Below are 20,185 nucleotides of genomic sequence, written 5' to 3'. Positions count from 1 at the left end.
AAAATAAAAATATTTCTCACAACATCTACATAAATATGTTAAATGTGAAAGAAAACGTAAGTATTAATGTAAAAAAAGACATGGAATTTTTGTTACAAATTATTGGTTTTGGAGACCAAGAAATGATAAAGGGTATGGAATAATTCACTCACGCTCTCACAATGTAGAGATGAACGTTTGAACCAAAAGCCGATAACAATTAAAACAAATAATCATTATTGATCTGGTCTTCGATTATTATAAGATTGCCTTAATTGGTATTTAAGTAAACCAATATCAGAAGCACTCATTCTAGGGTTAACCATTTCCAAATAACAGGAACTGAAACTTGAAGGAAGTTTATTTAAACACGGTGTACACGTACGGTAGGAAGAAGGATCTGCCTCACTTGGCTCTCTCCTTGTGCATTCACTGTGGAAGATGAGAAAAAATCAATTAAAACAAAATCAGACTCCTCCCCTGATCGTCCTTTAAGTGACTTAAGGATAGATAACTTTTTAGCAATACTTCACCACCAAGGATCCAAAATACATTGAAGTTAGCCTCTTACTGGTTAACCATTGTGTATGACGGAAAAAAAAACCTGAAATTAAAGAAAGAAATTCGATCTCCTCTACTATTCGGCTCCTTCCCTTCCCGTTCAATGTTCACCAACAATCAATTTTTATCATCTTGGATTAAATCAAAGTTGATCAAGCAAACAATACAAATTGGGCCGATAATCAGGAAGCTTAATAAATTCAAGTATGTAACCGCAATCATTTTTCTTCAATATTTCAATGTTTTATGTGTGATATGTATATTTTATAAAGTATTAACCAATATCAAACTTTCAATATTTCAAGGTGTATGAATAACAATGTACTTTTGTGTTTTATCCTAACAAAATACAAGAATAGCAATGTAGTTTTATTTTATTTTTTGTATGTTATAATTCAATATTTTTATTTTTAATAATTTCAAAATTTTTTGGGATGATTCTGCATTATTAATTTTTTTTTCATTAGTTCTATTTTATTTTTTATTGTCTTTCTTCTACCAATCCTATGTTTTATTTCTTTTTCTGCCTGTGAATAATTTGTCAAACCTGTAGATCGAATTTGCCTAAGTGATTCATGAATTATCTGATTGCTAATTATAGAATCCTTTTCTGTTTGAGTTTCACTTGATTCATATATTTCTCTCGTGTATGGATTTTGTCGATATTGTGTATGAATAAAGGTACATTGTTATTCTTCTAATAGTTAATGACATACATTGTATGAAATTTGTCGATATTGTGTATGAATAAAGGTACATTGTTATTCTTCTAATCGTTAATGACATACATAACTGATTTATTGGCATTGCCATTTATGTGTATTGAAGTTAAGTTATGGTAAATGATTTCGTTGTTTATTTAGATTGATGATGAAGTTGTCTTTGTTGAAAACATTCAAAACGAAAGCAATGTTGAACTAAGTGAACCAACAAACAAGAGGAAAAGAAAATCTAAAACTAGGGTACCTTATTGGGATCATTTTGATAAAGTTGTGGTTGATAAGGTTAGACATAGCAAATGCAAATGGTGTGTCATAATGTTTAAAGTTGACTAAAATGTAAATGGTACATCTAGTTTGAAAAAACATGTTATTAGTTCTAAAAGGAAAAAGAAAAAAAAACAAAGCACTTTAAATTTCAAAAAAGAAGAAAACAAGGAGCATAACTTTGATCCTTGGGAAGACGATGACAAAATAATCAAAAAGACTTTGTTAAATTCGTTTGTATTGGGCGAACTACCCTTTTAAGTTTTTAGAGTATGAATATTTTATCAAGTACACTAACGCATTAAATGGGAATGTGGTTTTGCCTAGTAGAACTACACTTTCAAAATGACTTGTTGATTATATTCTTGAAGAAATGACTAAGTTGACTAAATTTTTAAGTAATCCCTAATTACGGTGCGTTTGAACATGAGAACTTAGATAAGCTCATGTAAAAGGGTGAGTTATATGGTGGTCACAGCATATCTCCGAGATGACACCGGATGCAAGTTGCTAAATTTTATTCAAGGGTGGGGTGTCAATAATATAATGACCATAACGTTAGATAATGCTAGTGTAAACCACAAACCAATCATATTTTTTAATAAAAAAAATAACCAAGCTCCTACAACATGGGTAAATTCTTACAAATAAAGTGTATCTCCCACATACTTAACCTTATTGATAGAGATGGGTTTGATCAACACCAAAGAACTATTAAATGCATGCAAAGGGTCGCACGGTACATTAGAAACTTCACTCAACGTATTACAATGTTTAAGAATGTATGAAAGAACTTAAAGTAGAAAGAAATATTCTTTTGTGCAACGATTGTCCCACTCAATGGAACTCGATGTATGATTTATTGAAGATCTCAATGAACTTGCAACACGTTTTTGACAAGTTTGAAGTTAAAGGTAAATTCCCTATTTCATTCCATTTTTTTGAGCATTTGGTCAAATATCACTCTACTTCGAACTATGATAACATTTTCGTCATTACAATGATTGACCCAAATTTTTTTTAGCTTCTAGTTCACAATTTAACTACATATTAGACTATTTAAATTCCATTTTTGGTTATATATTCACTAAGTTATAGGCCCCCAAACAAGCGGTATTGAAGTTGTTTTTGCTTTTTCAGCATTTTGGCATAATTTCACTATACTTTGAACCGCTATGTATTCCCCAGTTTGTACTTCACAATTTAACCAACATTTTATCCTATTAAATGAAATTTTTTTGTTATATATTTATTGGGTTACAGGCCCTAAACAAGAGGTATTCAAGCTGCTTTTTCAAAACCAATATTTTGTTTATTTTGATAGATCCTACCAATGTATGAGATATTATATCCCCGAGGAAGAATATGTAAGAGTTTGGAGAGCTATGGTTGTGCTTTTTGAGAAATCCAAGGTGAAAAACAAACAAAGTATTGGTGTCGATAAAGTCAATGACATCTCGATTTTTAAGAGAAATATGCGATGTGTATAAACATATAAGAGAACTAGGTGAATGCTCGCGCGTTGCGCAGAAACACCTATATAGTTGAAGTCTTTACAAATATATGGTTTTTTAAATATAACAATAACATTGTTGTAAAATTTGATATAATAATTTGTATATACTAAATTGATATAATATATTTATTATTTTGAATGATATGATAATATATACACTTATTATAACTTCATAATTTCAATCGTTTGAATGTCTTCTACCCACGATTTACACATGAATAAAAATAAATATAATATATGATTTGATGTTATTTATAGCTGTTTTTATTGTTAATTAATTTTTTAAAATTTATTTGCTTAATGTTTTAATTTCTATCATTATAATTATTTAAAACATCAAACATTGTTTTTTTATTTTAAAGCTAACAATATAATCATTTATATAGAGTTGTTTTTAACTATTGTTATTATAAGTTATTTTAAGTTACTTATTTAGAAACTTTTAACGATTATAAAAATATATTTAAGAAATATTTTAGTTAAATAGAAATTACAATTTAGTTTTTGCTTTTATCACTACAATTTATCACTTTTAACTATTTACAAAATATTCTTTAGTATTTTTAAATGAAACTGAAATTTATATTTGAGTTGACATTGTAATGCGCAGAAACAACTATATATTTGAAGTCTTTACAAATATATATATATATATATATATATATATATATATATATATATATATATATATATATATATATATATATATATTAAAATATAACAATAACGTTGTTATTAAATTTGATATAATAACTCGTATTTTAATTTGATATAATATATTGATTATTTTGAATTATATGATAATATATAAATATATTATAACATCATAATCTCAATCGTTTGAATGACTTCTACTTGCGAGTTACATATCAATAAAATTAAATATTATATATGGTTTAATATTATTTATAGTTGTTATTTTCAACTAATTTTTTAAAATTTATTAGCTTAATGTTATAATTTCTATCATTATAATTATTTAAAACATCAAGGTAACAATATAATCATTTATATAGAGTTATTTTTAACTATTATTATTATAAGTTATTTTAAGCTATTTATTTGAAAATTTTTAACGATTATATAAATATATTTAGGAAATATTTTAGTTAAACTGATATTACAATTTAGTTTTTGTATTTATCACTATAATTTATTATTTTTAACTATTTACAAAATATTGTTTGGTTTTTTTAGAGGAACTGAAATTTATATTTGAGTTGACACTGTAATGTTATATTTAAAATAATAATTGAAGTATTTTATTCAAACTGTTCAAAAATTGTAGCTTTAAACTGATAATGGTTTAAATGCAACAACATTTTAAATCTAATAAATTAAGTATAATATATTAAAATTTAAAGACATAACTTTATAAATAGAAGTAAAGATATTATTTTAAAATTGAAATTAAGTCTATTTATGATTACACTGTAGGTTTGATATTTATCAAGGTTGTAGAAAACGTTAGACATTAGCTAGTCGGTGGACTGGAGTCTAGGGATTAATCGGCTAGATGAGGATTAATTGGGGGATTAATCGGGGACCATTAATTATTAAGAAAATTATTCAAAAATTTATAAATCTAACTTTATTTGTAAGAATATAAATAAATAAGTATAAAAGTTTAATAATAAGTTTAACAAACACAACAATTTATCATCCAATTAATAAAAAATGTTATTCAAATTTTAATATATCTTAAGGAAATAAGTATATTCGGGTATTTGTATATTTGAAAACATAGAAATTTTGAAAATTTTGGAGAAAAGCTTTAAATTTTTAAATTTTTTTTTTTATATATTAGTTGAACATTAAAATACTATGAACTTTTGAAATTTTAAAAATTTTGGTTTAATATTTAAAAATTTGAAAAATTGAAATTTAGCCGATTAGGCCGCCTAGGACCGATTAGGACCCGCCTAGCTCCGACTTTCACCCCCTCTGACCAAAACCGATTAGCCTTAATCCTATTCGGTTGAAGACCGCCTAGCGATTAATCCCCGATTAATCGGCCGCCTAGACCGATTTTTACACCACTGATATTTATTTAACTTTATTAACCAACTTACAATCGTTATTACAAATACAATTTATCACTTTTAACTATTTATAAAATAATCTTTGGGTTGTTTAAATTAAATAAAATATATATTTAAGTTGAGCCTATAATGTTATATTTTAATTAATAATTTAAGTATTTTATACAACTGTTCAAAAATTATACCTTTAAAACGATAATGGTTTACATCCAACAATATATTAAAACTAATAAATTATGTATAATATGTTAAAAGTTAAAAAACATAATTTTATAAGTAGAATTAAAAATATTATTTTAATATTGAAATTTAGTTTATATATGAATACACTTTATATTTGATATTTATTTAACCTAATTAGCAAATTATAATTATTATTATAAAAAAATTGAAAAGTTATGGGAGTTTCAAATGAATGTGGTGAAAGGAAAAAAGAATGGGGTTTCAAATGCATGAGATTCAAGAAAAAATGCTAACTTTATAAGTATGTATGATGCTTGGTAAGACTCCACTCCCGAACTATTACTTTATTCAATATATAACTAAGACTCAAAATTTAAAACTCAACACAATTAAAACTTGGAAACTTGACTCGCTCTATTTTAACAAGGACTCGGTAGAATAATTCAAATTGATAGATTTTTCTACGGTCTAAGTATATACACAATGCGAAACGTATTAAGTCACTCAAGCTAATCAAGTTCACGTTTTTTGTCTCATGATTTCACCATAACTGGGAAAGATAAATATATTATAACATATTGGCTTAACTATCCCACATAACACGTGAAAACTCAATTTCAACATAATAATATCAAAATAGTCTATTTTAGACCATTTTTTAAGTCTTTAGTTTTTCATTTTTTTTTCCAATATAGCATATTCATTATTTTTAATCAAGAATTCTTATTTTCTTTATTCGACCACCCTACCTTACACATATTTCATACAATGTCCTGATTGTATGCATAACAACATTAAAGCACATAAGAGCACATAAAAGCTAAAAAAGGAGAAAAATGAATAGACTCTCCTAAGATAGTAGTGGCGAAATAGAATCCAAATGTAGTGTATAGTAGTTAACACCTCGTGTAATCGTTGGAAAAATGGGACTTTTGAAGTGTACGAGAATGACTGGATCATGTACCATGAAAGCGAACTTCGACAATGGGTACATCAAAAAGTGAAATTAGGTATGAACTTCGACTGTGCCATGGTAAAGTTGTGACCATGTCGTGGTGATGATAATGTTCTAGGAAATCATCGGGACTGAAGGTATCACCACGCTGTGCTAAATGTGTGACCATGTCGGGGTTTCGTAAATTAGTGTAAGTTGTCGCAGAAAGAACAATAAGCAAGAATGGTGTCGGGATGACACATCCTACTCATTTCATAAACATCATTTCCCCATATTTAAGGGTGTATACCCACAATTTTGCTCAAAACTTCTCTCAAATATTAAAATTTAAAATCACACCCTCACTTGATTTTTGTCACGTCTCTTGATAATCACATTGAAATCTAATGGCCCAATCATTGAACTTACTACCAACATTCTAATACTCTGCAAACTAAAAAACACAAATATAAGTAATAAATGGAAAATCATTCAGGTAACAATCTAAAATAAAATAAAACACACCCAAAACAACCAAAATAAAACATAGTATTCAAACAAACCAAATACACTAAATAAAAACAATAAACATAAATGGATAGATTACTCGTCATCATTTGATTGACGAGTTACGCTTAGGCTAACTCCATCACCTCATGGTCCGTATCTTTCGCTCTGTGTTGGAATGTAGGGAAATTATGTTCCCATGTGTGTCAGTCGTATGATACCCACATGCTACATTAAGTCTATCAAAGTACCCATATATGTCATCTAAATATTCCCTGACTTATATATAAAAACGATCCATAAGGGGTCCATCTCTCACGGGTATGTATGTAATAGGCTCTTGAACCAGTGTGTCAGCTATCCTCCTTCAGTTTCAATAGGGTTGCAGTTCTGGTGCCGACTCCTCAACGCCTCCCAATGGTATAGTCGGGTCATCTCAAGGAATTGCATAACCATTTCCGATATTTATCACTATCTTGGTTGTCTCCAACAACCAAGCATGCAATGGACAACCCAACATTCTCATAATGGGATGCTCTAAAAGACCATACGAGATGACAAGTCTCGATGCTAATTTTCATCCATAAACTAGGCTCCCTTGTAACATTTGTGTTCTTGGGATGAATCGAATTAGGGTTTCGGAGGGTCAAAATATTTAATTTTGTGAAAAATGGGTCCTCACGATATGAGGCATGGAGGCTCAAAACGTGACGAGGGCTGCATGAAGATTCCATCCGGGACTGATCTCACAACATGAGCAATAAGAGCTCACAATGTGAGGAGCGCTGCAGCCCAAGCCCATGGAGTTTTAGGGTTTCCCACGTATTTTAGCTCCCTTATTTCATTTTTAGGGTTCATTTCTCAACCTCCACCTTCCCCTAACTCAGAAAACCCTAGTCCTAATCCATCTTGGTGATTTTGGATCCATTTTAGTGTTTTGGTGGCTAGAAGAAGAAGAAGAAGAGGTTCTAGAGTGTTGTTTCAGCAAGGAAGCTCCATTATCATCATCTTGTGCACATTTTGGACCATTGTAAGTATGTAAGATTCAATCTTCATGAGTTCAAATTGATAGATCTAAGTTCTAAGCTCCTTTCTGCATTTCTGAGTGGGATTTCTTGCATGGGGCACATAAAGTTGGCAACTTTATGAATCATTGACTCATTCTCTTCAACATAGTCGTTGGATCTGAGTTTTGGTGTAGTTTGGGACTCCAAGTTTGAGTCTAGATCTCATTTTCTTCACTTTTGGTTTAGCAAGAGTTTTAGTGTAGTTCGTGAGGAAGTTGACCATCCCATCTATTTTGTCCGGATTAGGTTACGACGTAAATCAAGTTTGGGTGACGACGTGACGAGAATTGGAATCTTTTTGGATAAGTTGAGTGGACTCGCTAAGTCGGGACTGAGTCGAGTTGGTCCTCACGACGTGACCATGGTCTGATTATGATATGAGAACTTGTTGTTGGAATTTGGACTGTAGATTTTGGACCATGTTAGGCCTTAGGGTTTTGTTGGGCTAATGATATTTGTGGATTGTTGGTTGAAGGCCCATGAAGAGGTTTGGGCCCAATTTTGAAAATTAGGCCATAATTGGGCTTTGGATAATCATTTTGGAAATTGTGCTTTTGGTCAATTGGATTAGGCTTTAGCCTTAGGCCAAGTTAGGGAAAGGGTAAAAAGTACTTCTACCTTAGTATGGACTCTTAGTGTGAATCGGAACTCAACTATTAATTGCAAGTTACTTTGTGATTGATAGAGCACAAATTTTAGCGGTTCATCAGCCAGAGACTTTCTTGTGAGATTCAACAGTGCAAGGTGAGTTTCCTCACTGTATTTAGCAAGTTGAAGGCACCAATGCCGACCCATGGTTTTATTATATAGAATGCTAGATGTCTGCGTGACTTTTGCATGTGTATGTGCTTGTATGCTAATCGGGCAAGGCCTGATGCCGGGCGGGGCCCGACGATCATTTTGTATGCTATCTATCTTTGTGATTATTGCATGTGTTATGTATTGATATGCTTACCGGGCATGACACGATGCCGAAAAGGACCCAATGACGATATTGTATGTAACTGTCTTTGTGATTATCGCATTTGTTTGTATGATTATATATTTATATGTCTATATGTATACCAAGAAGGGCTTGATGACTAACATATATGTTTACCGATGCTAAACATATTGTAAAAGAATTCACGTAAAAGCCTTAACTGTTCTTAGCAAATCCTCTCTCGAATACTTCCAATATCTACTGACCAAAATGTTGTTGATCAATTCAACACCAACGACGAATAAATTTCGCAATATACAATGATCTTGCTCATTCATTATCATCCTCGTTTACGATTCCAATGCACTGGTTGTCTCTGGCTGCTTCTAATGTTGTTTAGAAAAAGACAACTGAAATTGTTACTGTCAAGTTGAAACCACTTAAGACAAAGAAACTTACCAAGAAGCAATTCGTCCAAATCCTAAAGTTACCTTCTACATGAGAGTTCTATGAAATTATAGTTTTTGTTTTTATAAATCATATTTAACATATAAGAAAATCTTTAGAAAAAATCTTTAACTTTAGTCTTATTTATGAAAAAACTATGATTACTTATTTTAAAAGAAAATTACAAATACCTACAAAATCTTTACATATTTAGGAATTTAGACGATAAAAAGTTCTTATTCGAATACATGGGTTCTTTTTAGAATAAAATAATTTTTTAATGGCTTTTTCAAAAACACCACAAAAAACAATCTATATAAATTATCTACATGATTTGTCTATACATATTATACATAGTTTAATGTGCATAATAGTAACTATGTTGAAAGTTGTTTCAAAATTTATCTCACAAACATTATCCATGCCACATTACATTTTTCAATATGCCGAAATTTCAAAGCATCGTGCGGACGGTTTAAACTCTAATTAGTCATAACTAGGGAAGAATCTCGCGTTGCGGGGTTTGATACGCTAAAGAAATTCTTCAGGTGAAGATTCCTTAAATCTATCTAAATATTTAGGTATCTGTTGTGACTTGCACTCCAGCCCTCCAAAAGCCGAGTGAAAAGTATCCCGGGTAGAATATTACTAAAACCTTTGACACTTGATAAAGGGTATATCTATCTTTTGTGCTTAACTTCTATTATAATTCCTTAGGCGATATGTTGGAATCATCAATGCAACTCTTACCGACAAAGGGCGAGTTAGTAAATTCAAGAAATTATATAGTCTTGTGTTATCAAGATTGTGTTTGAATGGTGAATTTCAGGATGATTATCCCGGGACTTGGAGATGCAGGAGACCGAAGTTATGGTACATAAATGAAACCAAATGAAGGCGTTTATGGTACATCGTATCTTTTTTAAGTTGTGTTGGGTAGTTTTTTAGTTATAAATTTTGCTGAATAAGTTAAGACATTCATGTCTTTCAGATTGTTGTTGTTATTATTGTGACAATGTGACTTATTTATGTTGAGGTTTCTTTCAGCACCTTTTGCTTGACTTGCTTTACCATAGCATGTGTATGTGCATGTCTTATCTTTTTCTTTTTCTGAATTGCAACCAAGCAAACCAACTTATATTTATTTAACCTTTCACTTGCATTTTTTTAAGTCGCCCTACAATCTGAGCTTTTTTTTATTTATTTATAAATTTACATACTTTGTTATTGCAAGGTTAGATTTATCTTTTGTGTTTGTTTGTGGATTCCAGCGGAATTGGAATTCGGGATTCCATTCCGTGGCGCGTTTGGTTGCCAAATGGATGGAATTCAATTCCATGTTTGATAGAGAAAGAATTCAGTTCCATTTTTTCTTTTTCATTAAAAGAACAAAATACCCTCACTATGTTAAAACAAATAAAAAGGAAAATAATTAATTATCAGAGTTTTCAAAAAAAAAAGTTTCAATTATTGAGTTCCATTCCATTTCCCGTCAACCAAACGCTTGACATATTCCGATTCCTGTGACAGATTCCATTCCTTCCATAAACATAACAGTTGTTGAAGTAACTTGAGGGGTATAAAGGGAAGTTTTCCAAGAAACAACCTAACACATGAGAACAAACTCATACACTTAATCCATTGTTTTACTCAACCAACAAATTAATTATTTTTAAAGCAATATAAATACAAAGTCGATAAAAAAATTAAATTTATTAGAGAAGTAGAAACAAATCAACTTTTTTTTATCAAAACCCTATAGAGTTTTGAAAACCAAATTCCAAATTTCCCATAAACTAAATCTATTAATTCTTATAGACAAAAAGTTGGTATAATATTTACCATTTGAGAAGTGAAAAATGGATGTGAAATAAAAGTTCAAATTTCTTCAACTTTATCTATTTTACCCTATAAGACTTCAAAAACATTTCATTGATTAGATTCCACCTCAGCAATCTTGCGTGGTGACAGTTTGTTGGTGACACTTTGTTGGTGACATAGCGATGTAGTTTATGCTATTAAGAACATATATTTCATTATTATGACACCTGCAAAAAGGAAAATAAAATAAGACAATGTGAAACCGATTATTTACCCACCCAAAATGACAAAATATAAATAAGAGTATGTGAAATGGATTAGTTAAACTACACCTCATGTCCCGGAAAGTGATAACAAAGGCGTTTTGTTTCTCTTAGACATTTCATCGAACACCTTGAAGGCATTTAGAAAGCAAAAGAATGTTCATTGTTGAATCAGTAAGGGAGTAGCATTAGAATGAACACCTTGACGGCGTTACAAAGCAAAAGAATGTTCATTGTTGCATGAGTAATTGAGTAGCATTAGAGTCAGAATCAGTTGCGGGAATAAGGTCAAATGAAACTAATTACTAACCTGATGACCGATAACATGGCATACCTCCATAGAAACATGTCTGTGAGTCTCTATTGATCTTTGTCCATACTTCTTGTATTCAGTGGATCGTTCACCAGGCTTCATAAAAAAACCTTAAAAGAATTCAAAGAAATAAAATGAAACCTTTATGAACGTTTTGACGATCGACGACGGTGTCAGTGGAAATTACATAAAAGTATGCAAACATGATGGTTTTGTAACTTCTCAGAAATCAGTATGGTAGTTTAGGAATTTCACAGTCGACGAAGTTCTTGAGCAACCCAAAATCAATCGCGACGGGGTCGTCTGTTTGGCAAATCGTATGCATTTGATTGAGGCAGTATCGATTTCAAAGTGAAAGTTTGTGTAAGGTAATGTGAACATGCTAGCAGCAAACCGAAGGTTAAACGGACTAAAGAAGGGCGGTGGGAAGCATCGAGATAACCTATGAAGCGGTGGAAGGTTATTAAAAAGAAAAAAAAGTAGCCGGAGGCGGAAATGGAGTGATGATCAGCTTAAGACGCTTACCAAATGTTATCTGAGAAGAGAACATGCATGTTTTTAAAAATCTGTTTGGAAAAATCTGTTTTGGATTAGTTTTTGAAAAACAAAAATCAAAATTGTTTTTAAAAAGTTTTTGGTTTAATTTTTAAATGATTAAAAATATATGTTTATATATTTACAATTATTTAGTAATTTACATATATTATTTTCTAGTTAACAATTTTTTTAAACACATATTATAATTTTGTAAACATTTTATAAGAAAATATAAAATATAGATTTCTTTTAAATATTCCTAAATTTTTTATTATACCATTAAAAAATGTTCATACAAATTATAAATAATTCATAAAAAAAATATATCATAGATAATATTACATTCGTCTTCGCAATGTGTTTATATCTTGCGCAATAATATCTCGTATCGTTGCCATATATAAATTATCATCACTCGTGCGACGTGTACTTGGACCTTCTTCGTAAACTTCACTACTAGTATCACCTCGTATGGGATTGTAGGATTCTTGTTGTGTCCTATTATAGTTATGGATCGCCATCGATGCTATCACAATTTTAACTTGGTTCTTATACTTGTAATTAACATGCATGTCTCTTAATAACGCCCACCTAGCTTTCCTCACTCCAAAAGTTCGTTCAATGATATTCCGCAATGATGAGTGGAGATAGTTAAATTTCTCTTTTGGTCCACGAGCTTCACGAACAGCAACCGAGTGTCCACATCGAAAATCCAGTAAATGATAACGAATATTTGTACTTTTGTATGGAGCAAGATACCCTCTAGTATTTGGATATCCGGCATTAACAACATAATATTTATCTGTAATTAAAACAAACAAATTATTTTTTCCTTTCAAAAAAGTAGTAAAAATATAAAACTTGTGTTCCAAAAAAAAATATACTAACCACCCATTGGATATGGAAAATTAAGATATGGTCTCTGTAGGGCTTCATTGAATTTTTTTTTTGTTATGTGCAGTCTCCTCCCAACCGGCTCATACAAATGCAAAACACATGTTAAAATCACAAACAACCATTATATTTTATGTTGCATATCCCTTTCGACCAATGTACTTTGCTTCCTTGTTTTGTGGAAATGATGCCCTAACGTGTGTCCCATATATAGCACCAATGCAATCCTTCAAATACAAAAATATATCATAAATAAATCATTTGTTAAAGTTTGACTGCTAAGAAAATGAACATTAGATAATACCTTGAACATTGGATAATACCGAGGGTTATTTAATATATATTCAAGAACATCATCATTATAGTTTGCGTCTGGCTTGATGATGTCGACACTCAGTTTTAGCACGACTTCCAAAACTATATGGAAATGCCTATGAATTGTTTCCCCCGAATGATTAAAAAACTCTTGCACAAATCTCTTGATACACCCATGAGCCAACGTCATCAAGAATATTCCTACAGATTCCTCAATAGATATACTTCGTGTTTGTTGTAGCCCGTAATTTGTGGCAAGATATGCGCATAATTGTCTAAAAACCGGTACGTGCAATCTAAACATCTCATAACACCATCTAGGATGTCCATTTAGTACTTCATAAATAAACATGTGCCCCGTGCGGTCTGAAGTGTGACATGACATACGTACGTTACGAGCTAGTATTATCCCTTTTAAAGTTAATCCACATAACATTTTAAATTCTCTATCCGCTTCCACCCACCATTCTTCATTATCATTAGAAGAATTAGAGTCATCACTATCCATCCTACATAATACAAATAAAAATATGTCAAACAATAACACATAACATAAAGACAAACAATAACACATAATATAAAATGTCAAATACATAATATCAAAGGACAACACATAATGTTAAAACATTGTAAACACATAATACATATTGTCAAAGCATAAAACATAATGTCAAAGCATAACACATATTGCTAAATCATTATTTCATAAGTAACTTAAGGAACCCCATCTTGGCTTCGCCAGTCGTTGGAAACATAAAAGCTTCACGGTTTTGCTTTTTAGTGAACACAAACAATGCTTGTGAAAATTCGTTGGACCCTTCACGAAAATCGGGAAACTTCGTAACAATGGCCATGCAATCTGCTATTGTTGTCGAAGGATTATTTTGTGGATAAGTTTGTGTGCTTTTTGTTGATATGCCATCCAATAAAGCATCTACTTTTTCTTCAAAAACCAAACTTTTACTCTTAGTTGAACGGTTGTTGGAAACAAGCTTAGACCTTTTCTTCTTACTCGAACTACTTTCATGGAAACTAGGTAAAAGCAGTTCAACATCATCATCTAAATTGATATCATTACTATCTCCTTTGCCCTCCACATTTTCTCCGTTTGGATTGCTATTGTTTTGAAACTGTAATGGAGTCATAGTATGATCTCCAACGGCAACAGAATCCCGAAACAAAAGAGCATATTTCTCATCAAGTATGCTCAAATATGCGTTCCTAAATTTTGCATAATCTTTATTCTCCTGCAAGATAAAAAGATAATGTAAATCAAATATGCTTAATTTATATGCAATATATATGCAATCATAACTTAAAATAATTACAAAGAATAGTAAATCATACCTTTATTTTCTCATCCCACCACTCGGGCAATGCATCTATTAGGCTTCTCGTCCTACCGAGTCCGATTTCAAGCCTCATTAATCGGTCATAAAGCTTCCACTCTATTTTCATATTCTCCCATTTGTTTGTTAATTGTTATTTTTCAAGCGTATAACCTGTTTTTTCCTTCATGTGTTTTTGTATATTCTCCCACCAACTTTAGTTAAGTGAGTATCGGTTTTATTGCCTTTTCTTACTTCAATTACACATGAATCAACAAACACCATGAAGCTACGATTATCCTATCCGAATTTTGGTTTTTTCATTTTTAAAGATGTTTCACAGTCAACAACAGTGACGAGGTTTTCGTCCATTATCTGTAAATTTCATATCAACATTTAAACACCAAACCAATTTCATTAACTTTCCTAAATGATTTTATCAATTTAAACAATTGCTAATCAATCTTTTATATGATTCATGAGCTATAGTTTAATTAAAACAGAAAAATTAGAACAACAATAGAAGAAAACAACACAAACCAAAATAAAGAAATTGAAATAATTTTCTCAAACGGTTACCTGTTAAAAACACAAATTGGTCCCTGGGAACAAAAAATTTCATCACTTTAATCAATATCATCCATATTTCATGAATTTCACTAATAATTATTCAATAAATCATTAATTTCACAATTAGATTAACTGTTAACAACACAAACTGTTAACATGGACCGATCCATGTAAGGAAAAATTGAAGGAACAAATCAGATATAATGCTAGGAAAATCGAAATCAAAAGAACAAATCCGCATACAGTGCAAGGAAAAAAGAAGGTTCACAGTTTCTTTGCTAATGAAAATCGAAAATCAAGACAAAAACAAAACCAAAATCGAAGTAATTTACTTACCTGGTCGGAGAGGGAGAAAGGAGATCGGCAGAGAAGGTCAATCGTCGGCTTGGTGGACAATCCTCGACAACTTTGGAGGGATCGGTGACGACTGGGAGGTCGATGATGAACGACAGCGAGAAGAAAGGAAAAGAACGAGAAGAGAAGAACGTGTATTGATTATGGTAGTGGTTGTTGGGGGTATATGAGTCATTTAAGTGCGAAGGCTTCAAAAGTTCCAAAAAATCACAGATACGTGACTTTTCCAAATGCTCATAATCCTCCTTTAGGAAAAGTTAGTTTTAAAAGATCTTTTACATTTACCAAACATCTTTTACCCCATTTTAACTGTTTGGAAAAGATAAAGTCTAAAAGTTGGTTAAAAAAGATAAAACAAACACCCCGTAAGGGTGGAAAAATAGTTTATTCTTCTTTTTATAATAAAAAAATAGTTTATTCTTCTTTTTACATGTGTCATCATATTAGACATCATAATTAATGCATATTTTATTTTTCTTTTGTCATTGATCACCCTATTATGTCTCATAATTAATGCATGTCATTTGTCAACCTATTGATTTTCCATTTCAAATTTCAAAATTTAAATTTATCACTTTAATTATATAAAATTAATAAGACATAATTTTACATATTTATCTAAATCAGTGATTATAATTTTATATAACTAAAAAAATATCTTAATTAATAATTTATTTAAAAAAATGATAAATAATTTTAAGTTTTTACTATTAAAGTTTAATTATGTTTGTAACCGTGATTTTCACAGGTTATAAACTAGTGTATATATAATTGCAAAAAAAAAAAATCCCAACATCGTCGTTTTTTTTTTAATTTTTAAACCGGTTTCATTCAAGCCGAACCTATTTACATAAAATTAGATATTTTCAATGAATAACTTGACTTGAACAGAAAATCGGTTTTTAAAATGAAATCAATTTTGAAAAAAGCAAAAAGAAAGAATAATGTGGTTTAAATACAAGTGCGGATAGTTTTGGGCCGGATGCAAACATTTCTGGTTTGGTGAATGGGCCGTCTAGAAAACCCGGCCACAGTCGAATAAACCCTAATTCCACAACCTATTTATACACCCCTTAATACATACTATCGTTTCATCGATCGGCCTTTGTATATTCTTCATCTACTTGTAATTTCTCTTGATTTGTTTCCGTTTATTTGTATTCTTTTCATATTGATTTTTGAAAATTATTGATTGAAAGATCGCGGTGATGACTCGGAAATTCAAGCTCAACAGACCGGAATGCAGTCATCTCTCTTTAGAGATTTGTTTGCGTGTCGATAATCCCGCTGAACTGAGCGATCTTTCTTTTACATTCAAAATTTTCTATTTTATAATTCTATTCTGAATTAGTTGATTTGTTTTGGAAAGTGAAAGATGTTACGATGAGGATTCAAAGCTCCCTCTTCTGATTTCTTAGTTGAGGAAACTCTGCTGGCAGAATCGAACCAAAATAAACTTCATGCCTTCTGAGTAAAATCTTTTGCATTTTAAATCAATTTAAATTTGTTTTTGTTTTTATTGAATGCGTTTGTCTATTTTGTTAATATTTGTTTATTGTTTTGGTTTTTTAATAAAAGTTTGATTTTTGATTTCTTTTGAGATAAGGATGAAGCGAAACTTATGCAAATTCCAACACTTGGACTGAGAGATTCATTCTCGATAGATGAATTAATTGCTCCTGAATCTCTTTGTATATGTTTAATTGGATGATAAATTAGATTGTTGGTTTATTTTAGATTTTTTTAAACCCGCAAATATGTTGTTAGAATGCTTCACTCTTAGTGAAAGAGTCCAAATGAAGCCGATGTTCAACTCGACTCCAAAGCAACACATACACTTTTTTGAGAATTACTTCACACTTTTTTGAGAATTATGATACACAGGACATAATAAGGAATCTATCAGCACTCTTATCTTAATGGGATCTAAAAATAATCACCATAAAAATGTTAATTTTAATAGGTAAAAAACGATTACACCTAAGATTTAATTTCTCCACAAGATAATCAAAATTAGGTTGATTCATATACTTGCACCAATGTCGTTTGAGTCCCACCCCTACCACTTTATGTATGGAATTAAAAGGAATACAATCATTATAGAGATGATTAATGCAGCCTAAAATCTTTTGCTATACATTCTTTTCAGTTCCTATTCTTGAATTGTGTGAAAAACCACCAGCTTCCCATGACAAAATTTGATAATTTTAAAACCAAGGAGCTCCATTGTCATCAAGAAACCACTATTTCCATTTATAAAGAGGTCGATATTAAAAGCAGCTACCAAAAAAATAAAAATTTACTATAGAGATTTATAGTTTCATACGAGGATAATTACTTAGAAATGTAATAATATTTTCCGTTTGTCCATATTAGGTTTCTAACGTATTTTTTGTGTGTATATTACATCATTAAAGTTATTGTAACTGTTTAGAAATAATCCATTTTACTGGTTTTTTCATATTAAACACAGTTTGTAAATGGTTATAATAATCTTAATGGTATAATATCTAAAAAAAGTACCTTAGAGATCTTAAATGGACAAACATAAAATAAGAAAAATGTTAAAATCTTAGAAAATGTTATTGTTTTTTTAGTATAAAGGATATTGTTAAATTATATTTTGTGTTTAAATAAAACTTTATTGTGATTGTTTATCTTAGGAAAATAGAAAAATGATTTAAAAAGATTACAAGGTGGTGAAATTTTCAAAAAGTTTAAAAAATACTGTTATTTTTTTATTACAAAAAATATGAAGTTTAAAATTTGTAAACACAACACTTTCTAAGTATATATTTACAAAAAATATGAAGTTTAAAATTTGTAAACACAACACTTTCTAAGTATATATTTTGATTGTGATCGAAATAGAAAAACAATTTAAAAAGATAATAAGGTAATGAAGTTTTTAAAATGTTAAAATTTTTTTTTTATTACATGTAAACACAATACTTGCAAATATATATTTTTGTACAAAAATACTATCGGAAGTTATCAAAATCTTTAATAAAATGTCAATAAAATGTCATTGTTGTTTTTAGAGCATTTTTTTTGTTAATTTTGTTAATTTTGGATTATTTTTATAATATGGTTGTCATTTGTCACACATCATTTGTGGTCGATTTGAGTTCATTTATTCTATTGTATTCTCTCAATTTATTAGTTGTTTATTCTTTTATATTCTCTAAAGTTATTAGTTTGTATCTAAATAGTCATAGAAAAACACAACTAAAAATCCTTTAATGAGGATACTTGTAGTTCAAGTGTTCAAACAATAGGTGACAAAAATTGATAGGATGCGGAACCCAACACAAAATAACAAGTTTGGGTAACATATTTTTATGCGTTAAAATAAACGGGTTGATACGACACGACATGAAAACTAAACGGGTAAGATTAAGTTTGAGAATTTCAACTCGAATATGATTAAAAAATGATATGTGTATTTATATGTAAGCTTTTGAATTCTTTAAGTAAACTAGATAGATATAAAACCAAAAAAGTTAAGTAAAAGAAAACTTTTGGATTGATTTATTTTGTAATGTTGGAAGGCCAATACTTCATTTTTATTTCTTTCCTTCTCTTTCAAACTATATGGTTCTTTGAATTACTCTCTCATCCTCATGATCTTGTCTTTCACCTCCCAAACTCAAACTCTTTTAATTTTGTTGTTTGAACTTGCTATGACTTTATATATTTTACCTTCAAACTATTAGTTTTTCCTTTCTCCCTACCCAACTTTTATTTTTTCAACATGCTCAATCCTTTAACCTCACATTATATCACATATTTCAAGGTATACCTACAACATGAAATCCGACACGAACTGGACACAGAAATAAACGGGTTGGCACGGCACTTTAATTAAACGGGTTGGGTTAGGATCAACCATTTTCAACCCGTTTAGTGTTTCAACACTACACGAACCCGACATGATACGATTACCATCTCTCGTTCCAACAAATGTTTTTTTTTTCTTTACTTTAACTACAAATAATCATCAAATTACGTTTGAGTGTTTCCAACCATTTATGTCTCAATGGTTCAAAGAATTAAATTAGCTACATGATGCTTATTGTTCCTAGCAATTTATCCCTCATGATCTGGATAATTAAAATCAATTTTTACTCTTTACATCTACATTTAAAATTCTCATGACATAATGCTATATTTGTTTTTCTCTTGTGTCGCAATACTAATAATCAAACAATTAATTTTGATATATACTATGTGAATCTAAATAACCTATATATGTTTTAGGTTTGAAGCAAATAAAAGAATCTGCAAGCAAGAATGTTTAAGGTTATTACTCATTTATTTGTCATGTTATTGCAAGACTATTTCAAAACAATTTGGAAATATAAATTTTTTATTTCCAATCCATTATTTTTTTTACAATAAAATAGGTTTTTAATATGAAAAATATTAAAATCAAACATTGTTTTTTAACTCGTTGAACTATAATTAATATTAAAAATGATTTATTTTAGTTATATTTTTATTTATCTAGTTCTTTTTTTTTTTTTTCTAAAACCATTATATTTGTATTTATTTAGCTATTAAAAACTTGTTCTTCACCTTTTAAGTCAACCTTTGTATATTGGCTATTGAATTATTTGTATCTATTTAGCCATAGAATTATTTGT

At 30.0% G+C, this 20,185-nt stretch overlaps 1 long non-coding RNA gene and 2 other non-coding genes across 3 annotated transcripts; 2 read left to right on the top strand and 1 right to left on the bottom strand.

The window, feature by feature from the left end:
- Window positions 1–10,546: 10,546 nt before the first annotated feature.
- LOC145017700 (uncharacterized) lies at window positions 10,547–12,065 on the bottom strand. The gene is made up of 3 exons (XR_013666625.1): window positions 11,298–12,065; window positions 11,052–11,192; window positions 10,547–10,750 (listed from the first exon to the last, which is right to left on the bottom strand). It is a non-coding gene; the product is annotated as an uncharacterized LOC145017700 (long non-coding RNA).
- Window positions 12,066–16,737: 4,672 nt separating this feature from the next.
- On the top strand, window positions 16,738–16,841 carry LOC145018892 (small nucleolar RNA Z107/R87). The gene has a single exon (XR_013667252.1). It is a non-coding gene; the product is annotated as a small nucleolar RNA Z107/R87 (small nucleolar RNA).
- Window positions 16,842–16,912: 71 nt separating this feature from the next.
- Window positions 16,913–17,014, top strand: LOC145018999 (small nucleolar RNA R30/Z108). Its single transcript, XR_013667319.1, has one exon. It is a non-coding gene; the product is annotated as a small nucleolar RNA R30/Z108 (small nucleolar RNA).
- The last annotated feature ends 3,171 nt before the right edge of the window (window positions 17,015–20,185 follow it).

The sequence above is a fragment of the Lactuca saligna genome, chromosome 9, assembly GCF_052625555.1.
Source record: "Lactuca saligna cultivar CGN05327 chromosome 9, ASM5262555v1, whole genome shotgun sequence".
Lineage (NCBI taxonomy): Eukaryota > Viridiplantae > Streptophyta > Magnoliopsida > Asterales > Asteraceae > Lactuca > Lactuca saligna.
This window is presented reverse-complemented; position numbering and strand designations above follow the sequence as displayed.